The sequence below is a fragment of the Heteronotia binoei genome, chromosome 2, assembly GCF_032191835.1.
Source record: "Heteronotia binoei isolate CCM8104 ecotype False Entrance Well chromosome 2, APGP_CSIRO_Hbin_v1, whole genome shotgun sequence".
NCBI classification, from domain to species: Eukaryota; Metazoa; Chordata; class Lepidosauria; order Squamata; family Gekkonidae; genus Heteronotia; species Heteronotia binoei.
In genome coordinates this window covers 117,468,536-117,483,710 of record NC_083224.1, presented here as the reverse complement: position 1 = coordinate 117,483,710, position 15,175 = coordinate 117,468,536, and the positions used below count along the sequence as shown (strand labels likewise).

Sequence of the window (15,175 nt, the reverse complement as noted above, 5' to 3'; positions counted from 1 at the left end):
TTGTTCTAAAACTTTTCCAGTTATAGACGTCAAGCTTGTTGTTATAAAGTCCATAGTGCAAAGCATGATTAGAGCTGGCAACTCTATCCTGACAACTCTTTGATAGTAATTAGTGGGCTTGATAAGTCTTCCAATCCTTTCTGTCACATGCTGGATGCCTGCACCTGGCAGACAGCAGACCTCTCGGGATGACAAATCCAGTCGGCACACTTTGGGCTCCACCCCTCTGAGCAATGAGTCTCCAACCAACACCACCTTCCTATATTGGAGAGAAGAAGCTCCAGGCTTCTTATCCACAGGATCCTGAGAAACTTCCTTCAAGCTTCATGGAGGCTGGGGAAGTAGCCCTTGTCCCAATGGTTCAGAATCAGTTACTGTGGGGAGATCCTGGAACCTATTGCTGAGCAGCAGGGGCTCAGAACATCTCCTGATTTTCTTTCTCCTTCGGATTACATTTTTCCAGAAACCTTCCTCCTGTGTTAGTTTCTCTTCTAATTGATGAGATACCATTTCCTCTCCTTCCTCTTGTCCTTTCAAGAGTGCCTCATGCGTTTTGTCAAGAAAATCCTCACCTTCCTTTATAAACTGCAGTGTGGACAATCGTGCCTCCAATCCCTGTATCTTTTCCTCCAGCAGGGCCACTAACTTACACTTGCTGCAAGTGTAATTCGTGCTACTCTCAGGTAGAAATACAAACATCCCACATTCTTTACACATCACTGCCTCAGCTCCCTCACCAGCCATACTGAAGAAGAAGAATTGCAGATTTATACCCTGCCCTTCTTTCTGAATCAGAGACTCAGAGCAGCTTACAATCTCCCCCCACAACAGACACCCTGTGAGGTGGGTGGGGCTAAGAGGGCTCTCACAGCAGCTGCTCTTTCAAGGACAACTCCTGTGAGAGCTATGGCTGACCCAAGGCCATTCCAGCAGGTGCAAGTGGAGGAGTGGAGAATCAAACCCAGTTCTCCCAGATAAGAGTCCACACACTTGACCACTTCACCAAACTGGCTCTCTCTGCAATCTGCTGTAATCCATTTCAAAATTTTCTTTATCTTCACTTCTCTTTAAATTCCACTACCAACTTCCGCTTGAAACTACTTGTGAGTAACTACCCACCTTTCTACAGAACCCCCAGGCTAGACCCCCAGTCTAAGAGCCACAGGCCAAGAGCCCTTTGGCTCTTGCCCTTCGACTTGCGCCTCTGGCAAGGATGAGCCTTGCAAATTAAAGGCTCAAGCCCCCACCCACCTCTGACTCAACTGCCAGAGCAACAGCAGAGGGTGGGGCCAGCAATTACCCCCAGGCAAACAAGCTCTCCTCAACTGAAGTTGAATCCAATGAAGACGGAGGTTCTCTATCTGAGTCACGGTGACCCAGGAAGAGAGATCCCTTTACCAGCTCTTGACAGGGTTCCACTGATACCGACCCCTAAGGTCAAGAGCCTGGGAGTGCTCCTAGAGTCCTCTTTGACTATGGAGGCCCAGGTAGCAGCCACTACCAAATCCGCCTTTTTTCATCTCTGGCGGGTATGGAAGCTGGCCCTTTTTCTGGAACATGATTACTTAGCAATGGTAATCCATGCTACCGTCACCATTATGATCACTGTAATGCTCTCTACGTGGAGCTGCCCTTGACCCTGACTTGGAAACTACAGCTAGTGCAGAACACTGCAGCATGGTTGCTAATGGGGCTTGCACGATGGGAGCACATCCAACCAGTGCTGAAAGTGCTGCACTGGCTACCTATTGCATTCCAAGTCCATTTCAAGGTGCTGGTACTGACCTTAAACCCCTATATGGTTGAGGGCCTGCCTATCTACAGGACTGCCTTTCTTCATATGTTCCCCAGAGAGCACTGCATTCAGGAACACAAAATCTGTTATCTATCCCCAGACCAAGGGAGGCCAGACTGTGCTCTACGTAGGCTAGGGTCTTCTCAGTGGCAGTACCAATGATGTGGAATGCCCTTCCAGAGGCCATAAGAGCCCTGTGGGATCTCTCCCAATTCTGCAGGGCCTGTAAAACTGAACTATTTCGAAAGGCCTTTAATACCTAAAAGCGAGAGGACTGCCACCCTACACTGTTGAGCGATATCACTTATGAGGAGTTATGATCATCATAGGATCACTATCAGACAAAAGAAAGTTACAATCCCACCTATACTGAAATTTTGAGTAGCACCATGAAATGTATTTTAATTGTTAATGTTACTGTTTTTAAATTGTGTTTTGGTTGATTGTTAGCTGCCCTGAGTCTGCTTGCAGAGAGGGTGGGATAGAAAACTAAAGGAGAAATAAATAAAGTTTGCGAATGTATTGCAGACTTAGTGCTATTTTTAACTTATTTATGTCTGATCTTCCAGTATATTTAACTAGATCTGAAGATCATGCACCCAAGAGGAATTCGCTTCCAGTTCCTTTACTGGTATGCAGACAACACTGTCCTTGTATCTATCTCCAAAATGATGAAGAAGAAGAATTGCAGATTTATATCCCACCCTTCTTTCTGAATCACAGACTCAGAGCGGCTTACAATCTCCTATATCTTCTCCCCCCACAACAGACACCCTGTGAGGTGGGTGGGGCTGAGAGGGCTCTCACAGCAGCTGCTCTCTCAAGAATAACCTTTGCCAGATCTATGGCTAACCCAAGGCCATTCCAGCAGGTGCAAGTGGAGGAGTGGGGAATCAAATCCGGTTCTCCCAGATAAGTGTCCACACACTTAACCACTACACCAAACTGGCTCTCTTGATTTATTATGTCTGCTCTCAGCCTTCTCTGATTTTTACTCTCAAAATGACTTGTCCATCAATTACGAGAAAACCAAGATTCTGATATTTACCAAGGTTTGGAAACCCTGCCTATGGAGGGTAGATGGGAAACTTGTTGAACAGGTTAAATCCTTCAGATATTTGGGACTTCTTTTCCACCATCAACTTAATTGGGCCTTTCATCGGAAAATGGCTTCTACAGCTGTAAGGAACCAACTGTCTGCAATATCTCAATTCCATTTCTACAGCGGAAACCAGTATGTCCCATCTGCTTTACAGATCTTCCAGATGAAGATTATAAATCAACTTCTATATGGAATTCCAATCTGGATCCTGGCAGCAAATTCTGAAGTAGATCGTATTGCAGCTACTTTTTTATGTCACATTCTGGGCCTTCCAAATATGATCAGACTTACTACTATTTCTAATGAACTTGGCCTTCATCTTCCTTCAACTATAGCCTGGACGGTTACTATTAAATACTAATTGAGACTCCATTTCCAGATTGGTCCTAATACTCTGTTATATGATTTATTGAGTGACTCTTATAGTTCCAAATGGTACCTACATATCAGATCAAAAATTGTCTTGATTGGTATCAATTTAGAGTCCCTAGTAAATTGTGAAGAGATTCAACTATTTCACATTATTTGTCAAAGAATTTGGGACATTGAGACCCAGACTATTGTAGTAGGAATTAACCTGATTTGTTTTCCATGTTTTTTTGGTTTGTTGCCCTCTGTCAGGCAAGGAGTTGCTTACATGCAAAATCTTACTAATCCTCAATACCGTCAGGCCTTTACGCTTGCCAGATTGAATATTTTTTCATCATCTGTTCTTTCTGGCAGATACCATAATATTCCTTTCGAGAACAGATTATGTAAATATTGTCTGCTGGAACCAGATTCAATTACCCATTTCTTCTCTGTTGCCCCATGTTCTGTAAGATTCGCCAGCAACTTCTTGATCCTGTTATTGCTAACCTCTCTGGCCCTCCAGAAAGAATTACCCAGTATTTACTTGCTGATAAATTTGCCAGTTTGACTGCAATAGTGGCTGAATATTTGGCTATTGTAGTGTATAAGGGTTACTCTATATCTAGGAAAAGGCAATGAGTATTTGATTAATTCTGCTTTTAGTATTTTTTATCACAGTGACATTTTCTTAATTGCTTCCTTCATTTTAGTTCCTGTTTATATTTGTATTTATTATTTTATGATGCCATTAAAGGTCTTGAACCTAGTGCAATGTATATGTTCCCATAAGAACTTCATCATATTGAGATGACTTCATCTTTCTGCTACCAACTAAGATCATAAACTTTATTATTACTTTCTAACTTTGGAAAAGTGAGCACTAGGCAGCTGTCTGAGAAGAAACAAAAAAAATGAACTATGTCATCAAAATGGATTTAAAGTGCAATCCAATGGACTCAGAAGGCTGTTTAGCATCACACTGCTATTGTCTTCCTACTTTCAGTATTCATGTAATGTTCTGTCATTCAAGGTTCTAAAGCAGCTAGTGCTGTTGGCTCCTGTAGCCATTCTGTTGTGACTTCAGTACACCTCCTGCAGGAAGCAGGATAACACTGCAATATTGACTTGCAGAAAAAGCACAGAATTTGTGGGGAAAACCTTTCTATATATATCCAGTTTGCAGCTCTTTGTTTAATGCATACGATTGGGCTGTAGAGGAATAAATGCATAATAACCGAGCATTCTAAAGGGAAAGGCATATGTGTATTAGCGCATCTGCTTCTTTCTGCTTCATTTCAGATTTATCGGCCTGCATTCTGATACCCTCTCTTTCTATCCCTGAAGATTGACTGGTCTTCTAATATTATTTTGCCATTTCCATCAGTGGCCATGTCATTCATATTATAGTATAAACTCAGCACTTTGGATATAGATTTATATTGATTCCAAAGCTAAGTAGAATAAATGTCTGTTCAATAGTTATTCAGCCATAGGTATAATCATGCAAGGTGTGAGTGAGAGGTTGTGGGGCAGACCTGGTCAACTAAATCCCACTCCTTCACTAAGCCTCTAGTAAAAACAAGCTCCTGATTCAATTCCATTTTTGTTAAAACTGAACAAACTCTGTCCCAGCCCCCAGCACACACTCCTTTTCCTTAAGGCTGAGTATTCCAGTTTTGCTACTGCATTTTGAGAGGAATAATGCAAGGTGTCAAGCATGTGGGTTCAATGATGAGTTGAAGTTGATACAAAGACTACGTTTATTGATAGACCGATACTTTCTGTGTAACAGGATCTTGAGAGTAATGCTGCCAATACATTGATACAATACTTTTAAGGCTAACTTCAAAAGGATTCCAAGGGATGGGGGTGCGGGGTAGCACTCACACATAAACTATCATAAATGTCTACGTTCCCATAGTGTTATCAGGACTTCATCCTTGCATTCCCCAGATGTCTCGTACTCCCTTACAGGAATGTATGGGAAGGTGCTGATTACTAAGTTTCAGTTCTCACTACTTCTAATTTTAAGCCATAAAGCAAGACGGGGGAAGGGAAAGAATAACAAAGCTAACAAAGTTGGATCCTCCATGATACTTCACAGACCAGGTTTAGGCAGGACCCCACAACAATCAATTATCAATGGAATTTCACCATGCTTGACACAAGGGATCATAAAGAGTGATCTTGTAACATTTTAACTGTAGCACTTACAAAAGTAAGTTAGAAGGGGGCCTATTAATCCACATACACACAGCAAGCTCCCCATATGTCATATAGCAACATATCAGTCCAGAATAGTTTTGCACAGCCCCCTCTGATCTGTTACTTAATGACATAGGCAGGAGCTTTATAGGTGCAATCTATAGTGGTATGATCAAGAATTCTAGATACATAAATATATCAAGTAAGTAAGTGGCTTCAGTCTCCTATATCATTCTCTGTAACATGGACAGATTTTAGCAAACCTGTCTGCAATGGTTATACTCTAAATTGAAGTAAATGAACGTCAGGCATTTGGGTATTAGACCATGTACAATCTAACGCCTCAAATGGCCTTATTTGCATTCACAAGTTGTGTCTGAATTGTAAGTAAGCAAAAATGGAAATGGAAGCTTTAAAGGTATTATGTATATTTATTTCTCCATCCATGTCATTTATGGTTTGCTCAAGCCTAGATTTCCATTGCACCATTTAGTCTATAAAATGAGGAACAGTACACACAGGGATGTCAGACATTGTCAGACTGCAGGCTTCTTATGGTAGTTGTTTGACTTGGCTAGCCATGTGGCTGTGATACCACTTGGTATTTTTCTTTTTAGTCTAATGGGAATAGAGTGGATTGTTTTCACCTACCTCAAGGAACAAATGTCAACACAGTGTATTCTTAAGACACCATTTTAACACTAGAAACATGGTGGTGATTTGACAATTGGTATTCCAAACTTCAGAGTACAGTTTTTGGCCACAGGAAGCTCAGCACATGAGGGTGGTTTTATTAGACTGTGAGTGGACTTTAAATTGTTGGGAGTGTCATTGCTCCCATGTACCAGGAATAAAGGTAAAAAAGTTTAGTACTGGATAAACTAAAGGCTATATTTTATTCATTACCAGTTGAACTGCAACATCTTAAAGCATTACCTTTCTCAGATACATAAAGTGAGTAACCTGTCTGCTGAGGATAGCCCCAAATCTTGCCTCCCCTTATCTGGGCTAGTCAATGTAAGGACCAAGCTACAGATCAGTGCTTCCACTACTCCTGCTCTTCACCACCTATACACCCAAAAACTGAACAGAGGAGGCCTTACCAATGTGATATTCCCCTTCCAACTTGCCAGAAAGCCTGTTAGTGTAGCCTTCAGGGCTGGCACCCTGTACTCTGCACTAGGGATGTGCAAAAAAAAAATCGGTAGTACATGGATTCGGAAATATACGGGGGGGGGGGGGGGAATATGGAATCCCGTATATTTCTGAATTCCGTAGTCGGAATAGCTTCATATACAGTAGATGCGTGGCTATTTCTGAATATACGGCCCCATTATACCCTATGGGCCATTGAAATCAAAGGCAAATAGGGTATATTTGAAGCCACCTGGAGGGGAGGGGGTTTGAGGGAGAGCCCCCAAATTTGCAGAGGACCTGCAGGGGACTTTCCCCTACAAACCCTCCAAGTCCCAAAACGATTGGGCCAGGGGGTCCAATTCCTGGGGCACCCAAAGCCAAACCTAACTTCACACCAGAGAATCTCTATAGGACCCAAATGCACTATATACATCTATCTACTCTATGAACCCTGCCACACAAAACACAATCTGCTCAACCCAGATGCCAGCTCTCCAGCCCTGCCCCCAAACAACATGGGGAGAGCTGGCCAAGCACAAGAAGCCTGGTGCCAGCTTTCCCCCAAAAAATCAGAACCAGGAAAAGGGACAACAGGAGAAGGTCAAGAAACTCAACGAAGAAGCAAGAAGGGGGGGGGGGGGAATATTTATATAACGAATTTTGATTAGTCAGATGTATCTTTAGTATTGAATTAGAATCTATAACCTCGGGGAAGTCTATATTGGAGGGAGGGGGGATTGAAAAGTCATATGGGTTAGTATTGAAGCAACGAAGGGAAATTAAGTTCTGTAACCATATGCTATCAATAAATTGGTTAAAACAAAAAAAGAAACTCAACTGTTAAAAAAGTGGCCTTTTAAACAATGAAAATTAGGCCAAACAGCCCTCCCCCAAGAACCAGAACCAGAAGAGAAAAGGAACAACAGCAGCACAACACAGCAGCAACAAATCAAACACAGAATCCTTTTAAAACAGTAAAAAACTTAACTTTTAACAATACAGGAACTTTACGAACCCCTCCCCCCAAAAAAAACCTTTCACCCTAATCCCAAGAAATCCAAGCCACCCAAATCAGGAAAAGTAAAAGGACACTGCACTTTTAAAAGTCCTCTCACTAAAGTAAGATATGGGCAAATTGGCAACTCCTCCCCAGGCCCCCTTCCCCAGCAGAACCCCCTAACCCTAACCCCAAATAACCTACCCACCACCCAAATCTGAATAAGTAAAGGGACTCTGAGTCTTAAAAAGTCCTTTTACCAACTAAAATAAATACAAGAACCCCAAGACTGTCTTACCTTCTCTACTCCAGGCAAGTCTGGTAAGGCTGAGAGAGAGCAGCAGCAGCTGAGGCCAAGGGCCAGCACAGCAAAATCTCTCTCTTACACCAACACACACCAACACAGCAGCAATGGAGGAGTCTAGCCAGGCAGACTCCTTAAAAAGGATCTCTGGCCCTACAGAGAGCAGTTTCAAAAAATAGCACTGCTCTGTGATTGGCCAGACAACAGTGCTTACTTGGATACCCGAGTAAGCAAAAGATTAAAAGAACAACAATGTTGCTGATGGCTGGGGGATCAGCTATACAACAGCCCTGCAAAGCATGCATTTGCAATGCATTTTGCAAATGCATGCTTTGGATTGGTTGCTGGGGCTCCTCTTCCCCCTCCCCCGCTCCCTGATCCCATTCACACCTTCAGCCCATTGTCTTGTCCCAGGGCTGGCCCTAGACTATCTGGCATTCTAGGCAAGGCTAACTTCTGGCACACACACACCCTCTACAGCAGCAGCCCAATCCCTACATTCTATCCAATGAGCCCATAGGATAGAATGGAAGGATTGGGCTGCCACAGCAGCGTGACCCCAGAGAAGGGGCTTAAAGTTTAAACCCCTTCTGTAGCATTGTGCCGCAGCAGCAGCCCAATCCCTCCAATCAATCCTATGGGCTTATAGAAGAGAATGGACTACATTCTCTCCTATGGGCCCAAAGGATACAATGGACTCTATTCTATATGGGCATGATCTGAGGGGTATGATCTGAGTTTTCGGTTCCATTGGTGCCGATGGGCTATACTATGTTTTTTGTTGGTGTAACTTTATACCTCTGGTGAGGGGTGTTCCCAGACTGGAGGGGCTCAGGGAACCAACTAACTCTGACCACACCCCCAAAACCACCCACAACCATGCTGGTGCAGGGGTCTATGCCTTGGTTACACTGATGGGTGGCCACTGTGGCCCTCCACTGGCACCCAAGAGCAACGGAGCAGCGCAGGAGGCCTGCACCATTGTAATTGTCTCTTATGCTGACATATCTCAGACTTACACTGACAAAAGGGTTAGCTGGCTCCCTGAGTGCTTTCAGCCCTTAGGATTGCTCTGCCCATTTATAGAAGTATTATGTATTGGTTGTGCCTTCTCTGAAAAATCAAATGCTAAGGTAATTGCCCCAAATAAAAAGAAGTTGTTAATAGTTTCATTACATCAGTTTCCCCCATTGCTACCTATTCTCTTCTGCCAAGGGCTAGCAGGGATGGAGGGCTAGAGGTACGACATTCTGAGGCTCCAGGTTGTTCTGGGGGACCCAGGAACTTGGTCAAGTGCCATGTGGAATTTTATTTATTTATTGAAAATGTTTCTATCCCACCTTATCTCTTTGGGTATCAGGTGGCAATATTAGCGGGATTCGTGTTCTAATCAACCATCCTCTTTGTGTTATTCTAAACATACATATATAGCCTTGCCTGGACACATCATTTTGCATCTCTGCCACTCTTTCATATCTTCCTGCCTTATGTATTAAGGCAGGTGGCCATTGGGTACAGACTGTTCTTGGTAGATGCCTTGTCCCTCATTGGAATGCCCTGTCCCTGCATCTGGTACCTTCTCTTGATGCTTTATGGCACCTGGCCATTTTTTACAATTGTTGTTAGCTTATTTATTTATTTATTTATTATTTATATTTCGATTTATATCCCGCCCTTCCCACCGAGGTGGCTCAGGGCGGCTTACAACATATAAAACTTACATAGGTTTGGCTTAAAACAGTTAAATAACAACAGTTAAAACAATAATTTAGTAAAACGTAAAACATAAAAAGCAGCGGTCTATCAAAATGCATTCTAGCTCCATCCAAAAATTCTCAGTGTCAGTTAGTTGTTGTAGGCCAGCCGGAACAGGGTCTTTCAGGCCCTGCAGAACTGCCCTAGGTCCCGCAGGGCCCTTACCTCTTCCGGCAGCTGGTTCCACCAGTAAGGCGCCGTTACCGAGAAGGCCCGATCCCTGGTGGATTTCAGACGGGCCTCCTTTGGCCCGGGGATTACTAGCAGATTTTACGAGCCCGATCTTAGTACTCTCTGGGGAACGTGTGGGGAGAGACGGTCCCTAAGGTAGGCAGGTCCTAGGCCATATAGGGCTTTAAAGGTAATGACCAGCACCTTGTACTGGACTCGGAATATTATTGGCAGCCGGTGCAGATCCCGAAGCCCCGGCCGAACGTGCTCCCATCTAGGGAGCCCTAGTAGCAGCCGGGCGGCGGCATTCTGCACTAACTGCAATTTCTGAGTTCAGCACAAGGGCAGTCCCATGTAGGGGGCGTTACAGTAGTCCAACCTCGAGCTTTAATTGAGCAAGATGTTTTCTTTGCCATTGTTTTTGCTGGAACTGGCTTTATTTCAGTATTTTTGTGTGGCTGTGTGACTTTCATAGGTTTTTATTATTGTTACTGTTTGGAGGCTTTTTAGTCATTTTGATTTTTAAAAATAAATTGCTATATTATGCTTGATTTTGACTAATATTTACTGTTGTTAATTGTCCTGATCAATTTGGTGGAGAGGCAACGTATAATTTTTTTAAAAAAACAGGAGAGTGCAAATCTTGTATGAGGGGGCCCTAGAGAAAATCCTTGATAGTTGGCCCATGATGGCTTGTGGAAGACCTAAGGACCAAAATATCTTCTTTGTCCAAGATTTAAAGATGATTTATATACTGGTGACAGACAGTTATTAGTCCAGCTTGCAGGGTTCGAAAGAGCTGTCTCTGAGTGTACCAGTTGGCCATCCTTGAATGTTCAGCTTTGATTTCACTCCTTTGCTAAGAAATTAGCCTGCTTTTCTTTCCCAGTAGCTCTTGCCTATGATTAAAATGTTTCAGCTTTTCTCTGTCTTTTCCCATTTTTTGGTTGCAGAATATGCATATGTCTGAAAACACTCTGGATACAGATGTCAGAGGATTCGGATCACTACTGTGTAACTGATGGTCTTCTGGTTGACCCCAGCTTACAGTTCTAGAATTTGGAAGAGCTGTGACCATCAGTATCATGACTTATGGTAGCTGGCATCACGTGGAGTTTCAGCAGGTAGGCTATTACACAGCATGAATTGATGTAATTTTTTTTGGTTTTTTAAAAAATCATCCTTTCTTTTAGCAATTATTCTTTTTAGCTAATACTGTGTTGAATTGTCATGAGGTTTGATTTTCTCTACACAAGTTATCATTTCTAGGTGTGTGCCACAAAAAAATCTCTATCTTTTCTTGTATTAAAATTTTCATGCTTGTTTTCAACTGCTGTGCTCTCTTTCCACTGCTGCTTTGTTTTTAAGGAAGACAGAATGCTTCCCTGTTGCTCAGGCAACCATGTCAATGCTTCTTGTCTTGCCAGTCAACAATGGCAACTGCATTACTCCGTAGAGCTGTGTGGCAAGTATTTTGGCCTAATCCAACTGTACTTGTACATGCTTACTATGCATGACTTGTTGAGGCAGCATTTGGATGGGAATGCCCATCTAAATGTGCATCTCCAGTCAACTAAATATCACACTAGTTAAAATAGTAATGCATTTCCTTTAATGCCTGATAACCATTCCCTGCAAACAGCTTCTCACTCTTCTGCAAAGAAGTGCAAAAAAAAAAAAAATTAAGAAAGGGGAATCCAACAGGCACACAAATTGTGTTCTCCTACTCATTTTGTATAAGCACTAATATTCTTTTCTATGTTTTTCATCACAGGACAAACATTATTGTGGATAATTTATTTATTTATTAAATTGAATTTCTTGACTGCCCTTCCGTGCTTACGTGGGGCTCAGGACAATTTATAATGATTTGATTAATACAATATGAAACAAGTTATAATAATAAAAAACAGTATTTAAAACAAAGATTTCAGGTTTTCACGGCTGGTAACATCATTAGGGTTTGTAGAATCTTTCAGGCTCAAGTGCCGTGTTCTACTGGAGATAGTTTTCCTTCCAGACATTTCGTTTTCAGCTGCGGAGAACATCCTCAGTGGCGTTGCAGCCGGAGCAGGCGCTCTGACCTTCTTGGCTGCTGTGCATTGACTGGGGCCAGGGCTGCTGGAGAGCTGCTATTTATAGGCTGGAGGGGGTGTGATGAAAGGGCAATTGGTTTGTGGATGTGCCCATTGTTTGGTGGGGCTTCCTGGAAGGGTAGTGATAAGAAAACTGGCTGTTGAATGTGACCATTGTTCTGTGTTAATTGCTGGGAGGGTTGGAAGAGGTGTGAAGATAAGGAAGATGGTTGTTGACTGTGCTGATTGTTCTGTGTAATGTGCTGGTTGTTCTGTGACTTTCTGCAATTTATAGTCTGTAGGGTGTTTTGCAGAGCTGGGTACCAAGATTGGTGGATGAAAATGCCTTCTTCCTTTCTGTTAAAATTGTGCTGGTGTTTGTAAATCTCAATAGTGCAGAGACTGAAGACCCGGTCGTATGTGCCCCCATCTTGGGAGGCCCAGTAACAGCTGGGCCGCAGCATTCTGCACCAGCTGCAATTTCTGAGTTCGACACAAGGGCAGCCCCATGTAGAGGGCATTACAGTAGTCCAACCTCGAAGTGACCATAGCATGGATCACTGTTGCTAGGTCGTCGCGATCCAGGAAGGGAACCAACTGCCTTGCCCGCCTAAGATGAAAAAAGCCGACTTGGCAGTGGTTGCTATCTGAGCCTCCATTTTTAAGGAAGGCTCCAATAGTACCCCCAGGCTCTTGACCCTGTCTGCTGCCGTCAGCAGCGCACCGTCAAAAACTGGCAGGGGAATTCCCCCCCCCCGGTCCCCGACGACCCAGACAAAGGACCTCTGTCTTTGCAGGATTTAGCTTCAGTCCACTCAGTCTGAGCCACTCAGCCACAGCCTGTAATGCCCGATCCAAATTTTCTGGGGCGCAGACCGGTCGGTCGTCCATAAGCAGATAGAGCTGGGTGTCATCAGCATACTGGTGACATCCCAGCCCATACCTTCGGGCTATCTGGGCAAGGGGTCGCATAAAGATATTGAATAACATCGGGGAGAGAACTGCCCCTTGAGGCACACCACAATCAAGTGCGTGCCTCCGGGACAGTTCCCCCCCAATCGCGACCCTTTGTCCCCGACCTTCAAGGAAAGAGGAAAGCCACTGTAGGGCCAACCCCTGAATCCCCACATCGGCAAGGCGGCAAGTCAGTAGCCGATGGTCAACCGTGTCGAACGTGGCCGACAGGTCCAACAACATCAGCACTGCCGAGCCACCCCAATCCAGATGCCGTTGAAGATCATCTCCTATCTTCTCCTATCATTTATCACTTGCCTTGGCAGCTCCTTCATAATTCTCACTTTGCTGCCTCCCGCTATCAATGCCTTTTCAAAGTTTTTATTCATGATCCTTCCCACCATTTCCTTTGTCATATATCTTATGACAACATCTCTTGGTAAATTATTTTTCTTGGCAAAAAGTGAATTCACTCTATACATATAATCATACATGTTTTTAGTCTTTTCAGGGTCTTCATCTAAAAATTCTGCAGTTATTTTTATTATATAACTTTTTAAATCACCATCCTCCACTTCAGGTACTCCTCTCAGACGTATTTGAGTCTCCATCAATTTGCAGTCATTGACTGTCACTTTTTCTTGCATTTTCAGCAAGGTGGAATCATATACTTTCATTTTGCCTTCTACCTCCTGCACTTTCTTAGATGTTTCCTCAGTTTCCTTTCTGAGATCTTCCATATCTTTTTTAATCTCTGCAATAATTTCTTTTTTCAATTCATATATCATCTCTCTCACCCTTCTCATCATTCTGGCCTCCATCGCCTGTAATTGGTATTGCATTTTTTCCAATGAAGTAGCCCTTGTTCGAGGCTGCTTGTGTTCAGACATTTAAAAACACAAAAAAATTTAATCTCACAGATTTCAAATTTGACTGTCAGATTCAAAAGATTAGAACTTGCTTTTTATAATAAGCCTAATTTCACCATCCTCGGAGCTTCCCAGACCGAGATATTAATTTTTAAAACTTTTAAACCCTTCAAAAAACAACGAATTTTTGGACCCCACCAATTTTCAATTCAACTATCAGGTTCAAAAGAGTAGGACTTGCCCTTTATAACAAGCCCAATTTTGCCATCCTCAGAGCTCCCAAAGTCAATATATTTATTTTTAAAGTTTTTAAATCTTCCAAAATGGAGGTCGCAACTTTTTACTGCTCCTTGCAATTTTTTTCTGCTTTTAAAAATTTCCGAGGACCACACAAATAATATGACCAATAGTATTTATCTTCTTACCCTCTTTTCAATTGATTCCAACAATTTTTAATGTCCCGAATTCTTTTAAAACATTGTTTTTATTTTGGCTTCCCAACAATGGCCGCCGATGTTTCTCAATGGTATATATTCCTAGAGTAGGTTTTCTTTCCAGTACTTCCTGCTTTTGTTGCCATGAAGTCTCATTCACACTGGTAAGGAGATCTCACAATGCTTGACGTATTTTCTGTCTTGCTCAGATGTACTGCAGTTCTGTTCCAATATGATGATGGTGCTTTTTCTTCCAAAACCACAAGTAGACAAAACAATAAATTCTTTTCCACTTTTTAGCAGTCTTTAACACTGTCCTTTATATTTATAAAGTCCAAATTTCACCTCTTCCTTCCCTCTTCTTCCAGGCTCTCTAAATTTTCTTTTCCCACCTTTTAAATTTGTCTCTTTAAACTATAAATAGCTCCAGAATGAAAAATAGTCTTCTGTACCTTTTCTTCCAATTATCCAAGTTTCCACTGGTCTTGCAAAGCTTTAGATGTTTAGCAATGTCCAAGAAGGTTAGGATCCTGTCGAGCTTATGTCAAATAAATGACTCTGAGAACTTCTGCAGATGATGAATATGCAACTCTTCCCTGAGACCCCTCAAAGAAGCCCCCCCCCCGGAACTCCCTTTTAGCCAAGGTAAATCTCATCAAAGTTTCCTGTGCATATCTTGGACTAATCTCTAACTGAGAAAAGTAGGCAGTAGGCATTAATTTGCCTTCCACTACCCCTTTCAAATTGTACCCAATAGACTAATGGTTGTCAGATAAAGAAGACACAGCTCCTGGAGTCAGGAGAAGTACAGAGAAGTGATTGTTCACTAACAGTAGTGACAGGCAAGTCACTACCCACTCCCAGATTTGAAAAAAAAAACCCAATCACTTTAGCGTACATCTGGCATCTGGATCGAAGCGGCTCGGCAGTGCTGATGCTGTTAGACCTATCGGCTGCATTTGATATGGTCGACCATAGGTTACTGACCTGCTGCCTCGCTGACACGGGGATTCAGGGGTTGACCTT

At 42.8% G+C, this 15,175-nt stretch overlaps 1 long non-coding RNA gene across 1 annotated transcript in view; it reads left to right on the top strand.

Moving 5' to 3' along the window:
• LOC132566664 (uncharacterized) overlaps positions 1-15,175 on the top strand; it is a 697,045-nt gene that overhangs the window by 346,309 nt on the left and 335,561 nt on the right. Inside the window, exon 2 of the long non-coding RNA XR_009555070.1 lies at positions 10,771-10,941. This is a non-coding gene — a long non-coding RNA (uncharacterized LOC132566664). The remainder of the gene's footprint in view (positions 1-10,770; positions 10,942-15,175) is intronic.